The sequence below is a fragment of the Pseudophryne corroboree genome, chromosome 9 (genome assembly GCF_028390025.1).
Source record: "Pseudophryne corroboree isolate aPseCor3 chromosome 9, aPseCor3.hap2, whole genome shotgun sequence".
Taxonomy (NCBI): Eukaryota; Metazoa; Chordata; class Amphibia; order Anura; family Myobatrachidae; genus Pseudophryne; species Pseudophryne corroboree.
In genome coordinates, this window is record NC_086452.1 from 296,056,507 (window position 1) to 296,069,041 (window position 12,535).

The window sequence follows — 12,535 nt, forward strand, 5'->3', positions numbered from 1 at the left end:
TGACTTGAAGACATCCAAAGGGCTGGCCTGAGCTTCCTGTCCACTACCTGTCTGGAATATCTATTGTTCTAATAAAAGTGATTTTACCTTTCATACATTTAATCATAACGATTTGTTGCAATGTCCTACAACTTAACAACAAGTATCAAATGAATCTACACATTAATCTGGTTGCTTAAATACCAAATATGACAGGTGTATCTGGTTTCGTTCAAATAATACACATACATGACATTACTTCATTATATAATTTTAAATCATCATGATGTCTGGCGCTTGATATTATTATAATTATGTACTGCATGAAATAAGTGTTGAATCCATCTCTGTGGCATGTCTGTGTAAATGTGTGTGTTACCATATATTGCTGTGCTCGCTGCGTGTATTTGCAAGTATAGCGACTCATAATGTGTGTAGTTTGTATGTTCTTTTTATGTAATATTTTTGACTTCGACAGTCCACCTTTTGGCAGTAAACAATAACTGCCATTATTTATTAACATAAGTAAAAAAAATATTTCATACAATAATCGGTGACCTAGACACAAGTATGTATTCATTTTGCAAATCAGACACTTGACTATATTTAAGGAAGACAGGGAGAAGGATGAGACATCCTCTATATGCACTCGGCGGTCACGGGACCACTGGTTGGGTGTGGGACAACATTCAACCTATAGAGTATGCTGGGACAGTGCTTTGGCCTATAATGTCTGATTTGCGATGAACATTTCACACATACATGTACCTACACTGATGTTTGGATTCGATTGAGGTTCTGCTGGGTAGATGAAGAAGACACAAACAAATCGTGACAGAGACATATAAAATTTTCATGATCTACATATTCCTATCATTTTCTGAACATTGTTTCCATTTCTGGAACGTATGCTAGGTCTGTTTAATAATTGAACAAGGGTTATAAGTAGTGTCCTTCCTAAATAACATAAATCTTCGGAGTTCGGGGAGAGCCACTCATAAACCTTTCTTCCACATATATTAATGAGCTCTTTATCTGCAATGTGTGAATAGCCATTGTCTGACTGTTCCTGATTACCTCTGAACTCCATAACTACTAGACCTTTTATTTTTCTCTGGCTTTAACAAACTGGCTAATCCTGGGATCCTATAAGGAAATCACTCCTTCCTCCAGAACCAGTTCCAATCCCACACTCGACTCCTCATAAAAAAACCTCGCAAAAATAGAATGTCCTGAAAAAAAATGTTTGTCAGCGGGAAAGAGAGAAAAGAGAAATAGAACAAAACAACTCTTGTTCATAACAAATCAATTACAATGACTGGTCTTTCTGCAATCCTTTAGTACGCTCAGGTAGTTTTCAACAGTGCCGCCTCTCAGTCTTCACGGAACAGAGTCTCTGGTGATACTTTTGCGATCTCACTCCATTTACGAGTTCCTTCCGGACTACCGACTTTCCTGCAATGGGAATCGTGGACCCAAGTCTCTCTCTTGGCTACTTTCACTGGGATAGTACTGTCAACAAAACTTGGTACGGTCCTTCCCACCTATTAGGCAACCTGAGAGTAAGAACAATCACACAGTCTCTTGGTTCACAATCAAGACAGTTAGTATTTGGCATACCAGCAATCAACAGTTTCAAGTTCTTTTGTCAAGTTCTCAAATGCTGGCTCATCTCAATAAGGTACTGTACTGTCACCTCATTGGTGTATTTCTGATCATTGTGCGGATCAATCATGACATGAGGCTGTCTTCCAAAAACAACCCAAAAAAAAGACACAAATACCAAAACAAAAACAAATTTCGAAGAGGGTGATTCGTTATGTGAAGATCTGGGAGTGGTTCCGATGCTACATAATACTAGTGGCAGTATCTATGATCACAGTGGTACAATTTCAAGCTTTGCTCCTACTTCTAGGGGTACCATTATCTACACACAAATTCCTGCGCAATTTTTCTTTGCGGTAAACACAGCAGCATCCGTGGCGGCAGGAAATGCCTCTATCCAGTTTGAAAAAACATCAGTGCACACCAATACATAACAATAATTCCTAAAGGGTGTTAACTGTACGAAGTCAATTTGTATTTCCTGAAAAGATCCGTCTGCAGGAGGGCTATGGGATGGCTCTGTTGGTATTGCTTTACCAATATTCTTCCTCAAGCAAGCAAGACAGGTCATTGCTCTCTTACCTGCATGAGAATAGAATCCTGGCGCACACCGGTAGGCGCTCATCAGCCTGCACATACCCTCTTCGCCTAGATGAGTCAGACCGTGTGCCACCTCAGCTAGACTTGGAAGGTATGCTCTGGGGGCTACTGGCTTACCGTGTCCACCTGTCCACAGTCCTGAGGACTCCTGGCCATACCCCTTTGCCCTTCAGTGCGGGTTTGTGACGTCAAAACAGGAACTGAACAGTCTGAAGTGATTGCAAGCGCTGAGTAGGTTTTGAGCTACTCCGATACTGCACAAAAAAAACTTTGGTGCCGCTTTGCGATACATTCGTTCGCACTTCTGCTAAGCTAAAATACACTCCCAGTGGGAGGCGGCATAGTGTTTGCATGGCTGCTAAAAACTGCTAGCGAGCGATCAACTTGGAATGACCCCCTAAGCCCATAGTATAAAGACGTTGCATTGGTGTGGATAGTTTTGTGAGGAAGTGTACAATGAGATTTAATTTCACAGAGCAAAAGAATAAAGTTGTGGAAAGGATGTATCCATAGGAATATTCCTTGCGATGCAAACACCCATTTTGACAGCAAAAGGAAACGTTTTTACGCTATCTTTCATTCTATACTTTTAATAGGACACATTTTGTGACCTCAGCAAAGATGGACATTTCTAGGCGCACTTTACCAAATGTAGAACAAACCTTCAAATATACCATGTCCCTGCACTACTGAAATACAGTAGTGGTATTTTGTACTTACCGGGAAAAGGATAGGCCAGCCAATATGTGTCTGAGCCTGGACTATGGCCAGTCAAGTAGGCAGTCCTGGCAAGGGCCTGAGCAGCTATCAGAGGCATCACTCTGAAAGGGTTTCACATGCAGTTTGGTATGTGACCAGAGGTGTTTGCAGGCTCCAATCGGGCCCTTTCCTCTCCGGCAGTGAATAGACTGGCATTGCAGCAGAGTCTACTGCGCATGCGCAGGTCCCTGGGAACGTGGCACACGCGCTGCACTGCTGCTTCTCACTGTGCAGCTCTCTTAGTGACAGTGAGTATCAGATGCATGTGGATGGGACCTCACTCATGTACTTGTTTAATCTAAATGTGTCTGACATTGTTACAGTGTCTCTAATAGAGAGCCATACAGTGCATGAGTATTTTGGAGTAGGATGGGCGGCACTACATGAATGCAGGCTCAAACTTACAGGGCCAATGTGGGATATGTGGCAGGGTGCAGGCAGCAATCGTGCCCCAGATGTGGGCCCAGTGCACTGGTAGTCCACTGCTGATATTACCGGAAGAGATTCTGTCTTCCAGCAGATCTAGTCTAACATCGACTGCTGTGTGCCCCCTGTTCTGTCTGGGTCTGGCACTCCAGTCCTGGCAGTCTCCCCCTGATGGCGGCCAGGGCCTTCAATCACTGTCGGATATGGCTCTGCTGTTTATTGTGCTTGAGCTCCAAACCATCTTTCTGGCTATTTTGTGAGCCAATTCACACTCAGGCAGACAATGCCACAGTGGTGTCATATGTATATCATCAGGGCAAGGCAACGATGGAAGAGGCAGCCCAAATCCTTTCCATAGCAGAGACCTTTGTTCCACCACTCTCAGCAGTGTTCATACCGAGAGTAGACAATTGGGAAGCAGACTTCCTTAGCAGAACCACATTTCTTCTGGGGAGTGGTCTCTCAATCCAGAAGTCTTCCAACAATTAGTTTGGAAGTGGAGCCTTCAAGGTTCCACAGTTCTGCAAGATCCAGGGACCTATTGGCTTTCACAGTGGATGCCACAACAATTCAGTAGGAACTTTCATCTAGTGTATCGGTTTCCTCCGAACCCAATGTTGCCTTGGGTACTGAAGAGCATCAAGGATCAATGTGTGACATTAATCCTAGTGGCTTCAGACTGGCCACACTAGCTGTGGTACGCCGACATTCTTAAAATGTCAGTAAGTCCCGGGTGGCATCTTCCACTTTGTCCAGACCTGCTACAACAAGGTTTGTTTCTAAATGAAGATCTTCCTCAGTTGGCTTTAACGACCTTGCTTTTGAGACAAAGCTTTTGAAAGCAAAATGTTTTTCTTCCTCATTAGTCCATGCTATGCTGCGAGGCCAAAAAACAGTTTTGTCACGCAATTACTACAGAGCATAGGAACTCTACATCTTGTGGTGTGAACAGAAAAGGGTTCATTACTGCCAGGTCTTCCCTCTCTCATCTTTTGGCCTTCCTTCAGGGGGGTTTGGAAGCCGTTCTAAAGCTTTGTTCCTTGAAAGTACAGATTTCAGGCCTATCAATTTGTCCAGTTATGTTTGGCCCTTCTGCCAGAGGTCTGAACCTTTTAACAGGGTGTGGTCTACAGTCAACCAACATTTTGTACACAGATAGCAGCATGGGATATTAATCTGGTCCTATCAGCTCTCAAACCGGCTCCACTGAGCCTTTACATTCAGTAAATCTTCAATTACTTGAAAGCTTGTGTTCCTTTTATCGTATTCCATGAGTATAAAGTGATTCTCCGTATGGAGCCTAATTCAGCAAGGATCGCAAAATAAGCAAAATTAGCAAAAAAAAAGCATAAAAAAACACAAGTTCTGCAACTTAAATAGCAAAAACTGAGAAAAAAAAAATTCTGAGACTTAGCAAAATCTGCGTATGCACTGCGAAAAGTAGGCGTGTAGGGGGCGTACTAAAGGGCTGGACTCAAAAAAACTATGATCAGGGGCGTGTTGCGGGGCATGTTGTGGGCGTATGCTGATGGTCGGTGGGAGGTGCATTTGCAATTTTTACAACAGATCGCACATTTCTGATGTGCAGTTTCTGAGTGACTACAGGTCTACCTTAAAACTTGCACAAGCTCACCTCAGTTGTAGACTGCATGTATACTGCAATCATTGCTTCATTACACCCAGCTGAAGAAGCTCACACCTCAGACCACAAATGACTTCATTCAGCTGTATTGGAACTTAGAAACATGTAAGGTATTGTTTAACTCTGTAACACATGTTGATTGTGAAAATATATGTTACTAACCGATTTGTGTTACACTTACTAACAATCGGGGCTTGACAACCACACTATTTGATAGAAGCAAATGTAAAATAACCTTTACAAGCATTTTGCTTAGTAGTATCTGCTGAATGACATTTAGCTTTCTAACATTTGTGTGTTTTTTTTATAAACAACCAACATTTTTTGTTAAACAAAACATACCCACATACATTTTTTTATTTTTAAAATTTTATTGGTGCGCTACACACATAAACATATGTTGAAGAACAGCAACACCATCTTTTCTGCTCCATTTGTATACTTATTGAAACAAATATTTACACATAATTCCTTAAAGTAAGGTATGTAAATAAAAGCAAAGAAACAATAATATGTAATGTTTGACCACTTCACAATCAAAAAAACACTTTTTTGTTTTGTTAAAAATGATACTGTTGTTTCCGAATTAAAATATTTTGACTCCAAAATAAGTGTGTTTGTTAAAACATATACCAATAATTGCTGTTGTGTGGGGTTTAGAGGCTAGAATTCACGCTCTCTCTAGTTGAATATATTTGAACACAGTTATGGGCATTAGTCAATGTTTGAAGACAAACACTATGGTGTCTTTAAGTTAATAATTGCTAAATTACCACAAGATAATTTGACCAATTAAGTGATGAATGAATTGATTTACAATTGTTGAGTAATTTCTTTAATTTGGGTGCAGGAAAGTAGGTTGTGCAATTTTTATGGGAAACACACTGTTGTTAGCAAAAAATACAACATCAGAAACATGTACGCAAAAAAATGTGTACATTTGTAATATGTACGCAAAAATTGTGATTATTAGGATGGTTTTCACAAGGCCACCTTCTTTTTGTTAAATTAAATTAGTGTTGCAGTTTTTCCATTTGGGCGTGCTTTCGCAATTTTGCTTTTGCTCGCAATTTTTGCTAATTTGTAATTTTTGCAATCCTTACTGAATTTGCCCCATGGTCCCTATGTTCCAGTAGAAAATTGTTTCGGCTTTTTACTTAAACTAGAAATTGTCTTTCTGGTTTTTCCTCCTTCGATGACTTCCTGGGATTAGGATGATCCAGCTCTGCTAGACGGAATCTGAGCACTGCAGATTTACTTGTACAAGACTTCTGCTGTCCGCTGCACAGATTCTCTGCTTGTATTTTACAATGCACATAAACGAGGTTGGTTGGCTACCAACCAACCAACCAGACAATTGCACATTGGATCCGCACGGTCATCACTTGAGTCTATTCTAGTGTGGGGCGACAGGCACCTGACCGGGTGTCTGGGCTTTCCACTAGGGCAGTGGTGACCTCCTGGGCAGCCAGACACGGGGCTGGAATAGGTCTATCGTGCAGCTACTTGGTCCTCTGTACACACGTTTGCTCATTTTTATTATTGTCATGTTTTTGCCTCCAGCGATGCCCACTGGACATACAGTTCATCAGGCAGCTTGAGGGTTCCTTTCCCTGGTTTGGTGGTGGCTGTTGAATGCCCCATGGTTCATTGTCCCACCAGCCTTTCTACAAGAGAAAATAGGATTTTTTGTCACTTACCATTGAATCCTTTTCTCATAAGAAGGGTCATAGCAAGATGCATACAACTTTGTATACAGATAATTGTGTTTGTTTATTCAGTGAACACACGTCCGGGACAATGGGGGTAATTCCAAGTTGATCGCAGCAGGATATTTTTTAGCAGTTGGGCAAAACCATGTGCACTGCAGGGGGGCCAGATATAACATTTGCAGAGAGAGTTAGGTTTGGGTGGGTTATTTTGTTTCTGTGCAGGGTAAATACTGGCTGCTTTATTTTTACACTGCAATTTAGATTGCAGATGGAACTCACCACACCCAAATTTAACTCTCCCTGCAAATGTTATATCTGCCTTCCCTGCAGTGCACATGGTTTTGCCCAACTGCTAAAAAATTTCCTGCTGCGATCAACTCAGAATTACCCCCAAGGTTTTGCCCAACTGCTAAAAAATTTCCTGCTGCGATCAACTTGGAATTACCCCCTATATACACTGGATTTCCACCTTACTCAACCCATTGTTCAATAATATGCCAATAAAGCTGATTAATTGTCTCACTGATAATGCTGTGGTGATTTGAATGTGCAACCATATGCAGACTGTACCTAACACAGTGAACTCTCAGGTTAGTGTGTGGACCCAATATGTATTGTTTATTTATTGACAGTTATTTTTACAGTGGACACATATTTCAAAGTGCTTTATAGAGAACATTGAAGTAATTCACTTAAGTCACACAGTGTATTTTATAATCCATAGCTCCCAACTTTTGATTTTGTGCGTGCCATAGGTGTGTGCTCTGAAGCCTTGTTTCTTCACTCTGGGGCAGGCCCTGCACTCCCGGAGATGCTAAGCTGCCCACAGAGACTGTCCCTGCACTGTTTAAATGCCAAGCGCATGGCAACTAATCACTCTGCTCACCTGCTGCGGTATCTGCTCCCAACTCCCCCCCCCCCACCTCCACTGCAGCCCATGGGTGTTGTGCTCACCATCCCACACAGCCACATCCCTCCTTGTGTCTCTCCAGCCCACACAAGTGTCTCATTAGCCCCACCGGTGCTGCATGATGTCACGATAATACTCACGCTGCACCCCAACAAACAAAAAAAAAGTTATGGTAGAATTACCATGGTTAACTCTTTTTCTGCAAACTACATAGGTTCCACAGGGAAACATTTGGGGTGTAGAGATGGATCTGGATCCAGGCACCAACAGGTTAAAGCTTTAGCTGTCCCAGGATGCATTGGGGCCCCTTCTAAATAACCTCGCCTCCAGGCACTGTGAGCTCAGTTTTGTTAACCAGTCCAATGCAGAAAGCAGGCAAGAGAGAAGGAAGATGTTAATCACATAAGCACACATTCCCACTGACAGGAGAAGGTACCAGTGGCTAATGCCATACAAACCCAAAGAAGCTAGGTGCGTGGGTGCGCGGCCTGTGGAACCTAAGTACTTCGCAGAAAAAAAAGAGTTAACCATGGTTAGTCTACCATAACTCTTAATTCCTGCAGCAGGGTACTGTTCATAGGGTTTCCACAGGGAAACATCGGGGATGTCCTAAAGCAGTACTCAAGGGAGGGGATGCGCCTGAGCGGATGTGAGAATACGGCGTCCAAAGGAAGCATCCTGGGAGGCGAGGATATCAAAGGCATAGAACTTAAGAAACATTTTCACTAATGACCATGTTGCCACCTTACACAATTGTTCGGCGGGTGCACCACGGCGGGCCCCCCAAGAAGGTCCAACAGCCCGAGTAGAACGGGCCTTAATCATTCTGAAACTGGAAGACCAGCTTGCGTATAAGCATGTGCAATCACCATTCTAATCCATCTGGCCAGTGTTTGCTTATTAGCAGGCCAGCCACGAGTGTGGAAACCAAACAGTACAAAGAGGGCATCCGACCGTCTAATGGGGGTTGTACGGTCCACGTATATAATTAGGGCCCTAAAAACATCAGAGGACCGATCTTTAGCCGACAAGTATGAAGAGATAAAGGCCAGAACAACAATCTCTTGGTTTAGGTGGAAGGATGAAACCACCTTAGGTACTGTAGGTAACCAGGCCTAGTTTGGAGAACTGCCCTGTCACAGTGAAAAATTAAAAAAGGGAGGACAACAGGACAAATTGTCTTAGTCCGAAATTCACCTTGCAGAGGCAATAGCCAGCAAGAAAATGACCTTGGCCGTAAGCCATTTTCGGTCTATTGATTCAAGGGGCTCTAACGGAGTCTCTTGAAGAGCCTTCAGTACAATAGACAGGTCCCATGGAGCCACTAGAGAAACATAGGGAGGCTAAATACATAACACGCCCTGAAGGAACATGCGTATATTAGGTATGTAGGCAATCTTGCGTTGAAACTATACGGACAAAGCAGAGATGTGTACCTTGAGAGAGGCACGCTGAAGGCCTAGGTCCAAACCTATCTGGAAAAAAGCCAGAATTCTGGAAGTTTTGAATTTAGAGGCATCATAATTCTTAGCAGCACACCGGGTGAAGTAAGAATGCCATACTCTATAATAAATCTGGGCAGAGGCTGGTTTGCGGGCCTTCAGCATCGTTTGAATAACAGCCTCAGAGAACCCTTTGGTCTTTAGGAGTGATGCTTCAAGAGCCACGCCATCAAAGCCAGTCTGGCAGGTCCGGATACAGGCAAGAGCCCTGCTGTAGGAGGTCTTGTCGCTGAAGAAGCAGAAGGGGACGCTCTGCAGAGAGTCCCTGTAGGTCTAAGAACCAGTGACGTCTGGACCATGCTGGAGCAATCAGAATGAGAATTCCTCCTTCTTGTTTGAACTTCTGAAGGACCCTGGGCAGCAGTGACACTGGAGGGAATATTTAAGGCAGACAAAAGTTCCACCGAACTGCCAATGCGTCCAGGAATGCCGTCTGATGATCCCTGGTTCGTGATCCAAAGAACTGAACCTTGTGACTGTGTCGAGAAGGATGCCATGTGGTCCACGTCTGGGAGGCCCCATCTGTCTACCAGGAGATGGAAGACTTCGAGATGAAGACCCCACTCTCCGGAGTGAACGTCCTGACATTGTCTGATTGTACTTGAACAGGACTGTTCTGTACCAATGGAAGAGCCAGAGAGAGTGCACTAAACACTGCTCTCAATTTCAGTATATTGATGTGAAGCAGGGACTCTTCCCTGGTCCAACGACCCTGAAAGGATCACAGCTCCCCAACCCCGAAGACTGACATTCATTGTTAGTAGGACCCAGTTGGGGATCCAGAAGGGACGGCCCATGCTCATTTGCTGGTCCTGTAGCCACCAGGACAGCAACAAGCGAACTTCCGGAATCACAGAGATCTGATCCGATGAGGCAGATATTTCCACTTGGATAGGATCAAATGAGGGCGGGAATGAAACTGAGCGTACTCTATCATGTCGAAGGATGATACCATCAGACCAAGCACTTGCATCTCCGAGTGTCATGACACTCTGGGACGACAAAGTAAGTGTCGTATCCTGTCCTGAATTTTCAGGACCTTGTCTGGTGAAAGAAACAGTTTTGACTGTGGGTGTCCAGAAGTACCCCTAGGTGTACCATGCTATGAGATGGTACCAGGGAGGACATTCTCCACTTTATCAGTCACCCGTGGGCTTGAAGGAAAGTTAACGTCAGTTGGAGATGACTGAGAAGAATCTCATTTGAATTTGTCAGGATCATTAGATCGTCCAGATATGGCAGGATTCTGATCCCCTGGCGACGGAGGTAAGCTGTCATAACAGCCATGACCTTGGTGAAGATACGAGGAGCTGTAGCCAGTCCAAATGGCAGCACCTGGAATTGGTACTGTAGGTTGCCAATAGCAAATCACAGGAACTGCTGATGGGACTTGGCAATAGGAATATGCAGATATGTATCCTGTATATCCAGGGATACCATATAGTCTCTGGGTTCCATAGCCAGAAAATATGAAACTTGGATACTCTCACAAACTTGTACAAAGATTTGAGGTTGAGTATAGGCCGGTGTTATGCATTGGGTTTAGGTACCAAGAACAGGGTCAAGTAATAACCTCTGCCCCTTTTGGACTGAGGAACTGGCACAATCACTCCTGTATGAAGGAGTGACTCGACCACAGTTTGCAGAGTTTGCGCCTTCAGCGGGTCCCATGGAAGGCCCGTGGTGAAGAACTGGCGAGGGGGACGTCCCATGAGTGAGACAGTGTTCCTGTGAGAGACAACTTCTAGCACCCAAGCGTCCGAAGTAGTCGTGCCAGACCTGGGTGAAGTGCAGAAGTCAGCCTCCAACCCTGGGGTCCCACAGAGGGGAGGCCCGCCAAGTCAGGCTGCAGGCTTGGCAGGCTGACTGGCTGCTCAGGGCTGTTTAGCCTTCGGTTTGGAGGGTTTGGGATTGCAAGACTGTCTAATGTATGACTGACCTCTTGCTTTTCCCTAAGGCCGAAAGGAATGCAAAGTGGTATTCTTGGTCTTCTGATAAGGATTAGTAGTGGGGAGAAAAGCTGTCTTGGCAGCCGCCAGTTCAGACACTATTTTATTTAGGTCCTCCCCAAACAGAATGTCCCCAGTAAAGGACAGAATTTCCAAGGTTTTCTTGGAATCTAAATCCACTTTCCACGGTCTCAACTACAGAATGCGGCACACCAAAATGTACGTAGCAGATGCCTTGGAGGCCAGCACTCCCACCTCAGATGACGCTTCTTGTATGTAATAAGAAGCCATCTTAATGTGAGACAGGTATAGTCTGCCTTCCTTAGAGATATGCTCAGGTAGCTCATCCTCCAGTGCCTGAACACAAGCTTCTATAGCCTTTATAGACCAAGAGGCAGCTATACTGGGTCTCTGAACAGCTCCCGTAAGGGAGTATATAGATTTCAGGCACCCTTTAATACCTTTATCAGTTGGTTCCTTCAGAGAGGTGACTGTAATAACTGGCAGAGTGTATGACACCACAAGGCGGGCGATATGAGAATCCACCGGTGGCGGATTTTCCCATTCATTACACAGCTCTGCAGGGAGAGGATAACGAGCTAAAGCCCTTTTGGAGACAGGGAACTTTTTGCATGGGGTAGTCCAGGGTTCCCGTCTGATGTCCAATAAATGATCAGAATGGGGAAATTCAGTTTTACCCACCTTCTGCTTTTTAAACTTGTCAGTATTTTTAGCCACTGTAGTGGAATCCTCCTCCGCAGAGAGTTGGAGGATATGCTTAATAACATTTACCAGTGCAGAGACATCTATGGACATGGGATAATCCTCATCTGCAACACAGGAGTCTGTGTCAGAGAGAATAGTACGCTCCCCCTCCACTTTAGATGAAACATCAGAGAGGTTAGTGGATTGTGAGGAAGAAGTAGCCCGCATGATGGGAAATAGAGACACATGTGTGACCTGTGGGAGCATTCTGTCTAGCCAGCGAATGATTAAGCTGCTGCAATTGATTAGACAATTTTTTTGCCCACGGCGGGTTCTCCATGGGCACAAATTGAGCAGGTAGTGCCACAGGGGGACACAGAGCGGGTGCAAGACATTCTGCCAGAGTACCCAGTAATGATGAAAATGCTGCCCATGGGGGCTCCTGAACAGGGGCAGGAGCAGGAGCAGCAGACTGATTGGTAGACATATAACAAACAGTACAGAGACTATCACCAAATATGTCCCCCTCAGCCAAGCCGGCTGAGCACACTCTACATGACAGTAATACAGGAGCTTCAGCCTGTTTGCAGCCCTTTTTGTTAGCCATTATGAAATGGAAACAACTGAACTTGTACGATAAATGCAATGTAAACAGTACAGAATACTTGATGCAAGCAGTACAGAGTACAATGTGACTGTGACACAGATTATTATACTTATATGTGCATATAGCCCTTCATTTGAAA